Source organism: Lactuca saligna, chromosome 8 (assembly GCF_052625555.1).
Source record: "Lactuca saligna cultivar CGN05327 chromosome 8, ASM5262555v1, whole genome shotgun sequence".
Lineage (NCBI taxonomy): Eukaryota > Viridiplantae > Streptophyta > Magnoliopsida > Asterales > Asteraceae > Lactuca > Lactuca saligna.
Window position 1 is genome coordinate 27,551,732 of NC_136424.1, and position 4,506 is coordinate 27,556,237.

Here is a 4,506-nt window from a genome sequence, read left to right on the forward strand (position 1 = left end):
TAAACAGTTGTGACACTTCTTTATTTTCCCTTTACCCGAAACGGTTGGATACTTTGTCTGGTTTTCATTCTTGTCTCTTTTTCTTTTAATAGAAGGCCTTCTTGGCATCCTACGTTCTTTTGGGGGAAATAGCTTATCATATGGAGTTTTAACCCACAAACTTTGACATATTTGAAATGACAAAACAACCCTAATGTCAACACAGCCGCTATTGACATTTTTTCACATTGACCTTAGCTAAGATTTAAAGAATATCTCTATAAAAAATCAGCTTTCATTTCTTTGACTTTCGTTTTGGGATTGCGAATTAGGTCACTAAGATAATGGTTAGCAATCCAACTTGGAGTTATCAATGACCTGAGGCTGTATTTATGTGCACAAACATGTTTCTTTTCCAAAGATTTCACTTGACAGGTTAGTTCATTTCCTATCCAATATGCCCAACATCTAAATGGACACTTATTCTCATCATTTTTTTTTTGGCACAACGTACTAATATCCTAGAACGATCACACTTGGGAAACCTCAATTGGTATCCATTAGCCACCGCATAATTTGTTAGACAAAGCTTGAACTGTTTCGGGCTTTCGTATTTTTCCCCCAAGTGTGGTTCCATCATATTCCAAGGGATCCTAGGGTTGTGTACAAAAAATTGGTCCCCAATTTGTTGATCTTTATGCTCTCCTTCGTCATATTCTTCATCTGAATGGGTCAATTCAACGTCATTAGATGATATTTCAGGCACTTCCACTTCACCCTGGAGGGGAGGAACATAAAATACATTTTTAGCATTTTTAAACCCCTACTCCATTAACAAATAGGAGGAATATAACCTGTTAATGGGACATAATGTTATTACATTTCAATAACAAAATACTAGGAGTACTAAATTCCAAGTAACAAAAGTATTACAAAAGACTAGAGTTTTGTCCCATTCCAGCTCCTAAATCTAATATTCTAAATAATCCTTTCAGATGGCTTTCTTGGCTTGAGCTTTGCACGGATAACAGGTACATCAATACCTATCCTGCCAACCACATTATATTGATCTTCCAAATTAGCTACAAAAAGTTATGAAAGTATTAAATTAAACATAAGTATAGAATATATACATATATATATATATATATATATATATATATATATATATATATATATATTTCTTACCATTTTCAATATCAAATTGAGTTTCAGGCACTACATCTTGAGTTTCGTCCACTCCATCATCTTGAGCTATAGGAACTCCTTCATTAAATTGATATTCAGGGAATTGCAACATAGGTTCACCTTCTCTCCTTTCCATTGCAGCCCTACGTAGTTCTTCCTCAAAATTATCAAACATGTCTATAACTTCATTTTCCATTGGTGAATCAAAGATTTCATCAATAAATGACCTTCCTCCTCTACCACCACTTGTACCTGCAGATGATCCTCTTCCACCTCTTGCCCCTGTTGGTCCTTTTCCGCCTCTACCACCACTTGTAGCTGCAGATGGTCCTCTCGGAGGTCTTGAATCAAAGTTTTTTTTAGGCCTACCGAGAGGCTTCTTTTCCTTAGGAGGGGGAACAACCTTTACATTATTTCATGTCCTAGCATTGTGACCTTCTTGTAAACAGTTGTGACACTTCTTTATTTTCCCTTTACCCGAAACGGTTGGATACTTTGTCTGTTTTTCATTCTTGTCTCTTTTTCTTTTAATAGAAGGCCTTCCTGGCATCCTACGTTCTTTTGGGGGTAATAGCTTATCATATGGAGTTTTAACCCACAAACTTTGACATATTTGAAATGATAAAACAACCCTAATGTCAACACAGCCCCTATTGACATTTTTTCACATTGACCTTTGCTAAGCTTTAAAGAATATCTCTGTAAAAAATCAGCTTTCATTTCTTTGACTTTCATTTTGGGATTTGTGAATTAGGTCACTAAGATAATGGTTAGCAATCCAACTTGGAGTTATCAATGACCCGAGGCTGTATTTACGTGCACAAACATGTTTCTTTTCCAAAGATTTCACTTGCCAAGTTAGTTCATTTCCCATCCAAGACGCCCAACATCTAAATGGACACTTATTCTCATCATTTTTTTTGGCACAGCGTACTAATATCCTAGAACGATCACACTTGGGGAAACCTCAATTGGTATCCATTAGCCACCGCACAATTTGTTAGACAAAGTTTGAACTGTTTCGGGCTTTCGTATTTTTCCCCCAAGTGTGGTTCCATCATATTCCAAGGGATCATAGGGTTGTGCACAAAAATTTTGTCCCCGATTTGTTGATCTTTATGCTCTCCTTCGTCATATTCTTCATCTGAATGGGTCAATTCAAGGCAATTCCACTTCACCCTGAGGGGAGGAACATAAAGTACATTTTTAGCATTTTTAAAACCCTACTCCATTAACAAATAGGAGGAATATAACCTGTTAATGAGACATAATGTTATTACATTTCGATAACAAAATACTAGGAGTACTAAATTCCAAGTAACAAAAGTATTACAAAAGACTAGAGTTTTGTCCCATTCCAGCTCCTAAATCTAATATTCTAAATAATCCTTTCAGATGGCTTTCTTGGCTTGAGCTTTGCACGGATAACAGGTCCATCAATACCTATCCTGCCAACCACATTATATTGATCTTCCAAATTAGCTAAAAAAAATTATGAAAGTATTAAATTTAACATAAGCATAGAATATATATATATATATATATATATATATATATATATATATATATATATATATATATATATATATATATAATTATTTCTTACCATTTTCAATATCAAATTGAGTTTCACGCACTACATCTTGAGTTTCGACCACTCCATCATCTTGAGCTATAGGAACTCCTTCATCAAATTGAGATTCAGGGAATTGCAACATAGGTTCACCTTCTCTCCTTTCCATTTCAGCCCTACGTAGTTCTTTCTCAAAATTATCAAACATGTCTATAACTTTATTTTCCATTGGTGAATCAAAGATTTCATCAATAAATGACCTTCCTCCTCTACCACCACTTGTACCTGCAAATGATCCTCTTCCACCTCTTGCCTTTGTTGGTCCTTTTCCGCCTCTACCACCACTTGTAGCTGCAGATGGTCCTCTCGGAGGTCTTTCATTAGAGTTTTTTTAGGCCTACCGAGTGGCTTCTTTTCCTTAGGAGGGGGCACAACCTTTACATTATTTCACGTCCTAGCATTGTGCCCTTCTTGTAAAACGTGGCAAGCCTCTTTATTTAAGAGAAAAAATTGCCATAGATAATATTATTAATATTAAAAATGCAAAAAGTAGATATATAATATAACGTTTCAGAATTCTTTCATTATTGTTACTATTATTTTTTTTTTATAAATAATATTATTAATATTACTATTATATGCATTTAACAAACGTTTTTAATACGTATTTAAATATAAAAACATATTCATTAAGATTAAAAAACATTTTTATACATAATTTATATATAAATTAACCTTTTAGACGACTTTATATATATATATATATATATATATATATATATATATATATATATATATATATATATATATAAAAGCATTATTTAAATGTACAAAAAGATTTTTATACTATAAAAATGTATAAATATTTTTTTTAGTTTAACTACCTTTTAAAATTTATAAAGAAATCATAAATATATAATAATAACTATTTTTATTGTCATTATAATTGTAATCATAATGAGTGAAGTATCCCTGCTTTGTGGGGGTCGGATTTGAAGGGGTCGGATTTGAATCCGACAATCATATAGGTAAAATCGGTCAAACATAGTCACATACATAGATGATCACAAATAGACATACTTTACAGCAAACACCTAGCAACATACAGTCTGCATACACAAGATCATATACAGAAACAAGCAGTCAAATTGAATAAGACTTGATCTAAAAAAATGCATAGACATCCACTAGAATACACAATCACATCCTTTACAGTTGTAAGATGAATACGGTTTCTAGTAGAGAGTGTAGAACAAACAAAATCCAATACACATATATCTGTACATATCCCTACAACCATAATATGAAAAAAAAAAAAAATCCAATACACATATATCTGTACATATCCCTACAACTATAATACTTCAATTTTGCATAAATGATGACACGTATACCTGAGAGTGAACAAAAGCACCGGGGATGTCCTTGGAAACATGTAATCGAAGATCAAAAGTTGCACATCCACCAGAATACACAGTGGCATCCTTTGTAGGTTTGCTCGAATAACTCCTATATCTACAATCTTTGCAACCTCCTGCACCTGCATTTGTTTTCGTATTCACACCACTATATGATTCATATAAAATGACCAATAAGAGAAGGCCACATAGAAAGTGGAAAAATATATATATATATTTTTTTTATATATAAATATAGTCTTAAAAAAAAGGTAACTTACTTGGTCTAACAAAATCAGATAAACCGAAATCTATAACCTTCATTGGAGAATCTTCGTCTTTTGTACTAAAAAGAAAGTTCTACTCAAG

General features: G+C 33.0%; 1 long non-coding RNA gene across 1 annotated transcript; it reads right to left on the reverse strand.

The window, feature by feature from the left end:
* Nucleotides 1-3,830: 3,830 nt before the first annotated feature.
* LOC145008134 (uncharacterized) lies at nt 3,831-4,506 on the reverse strand. Its single transcript, XR_013663279.1, has 3 exons — nt 4,419-4,506; nt 4,135-4,280; nt 3,831-3,849 (listed from the first exon to the last, which is right to left on the reverse strand). It is a non-coding gene; the product is annotated as an uncharacterized LOC145008134 (long non-coding RNA).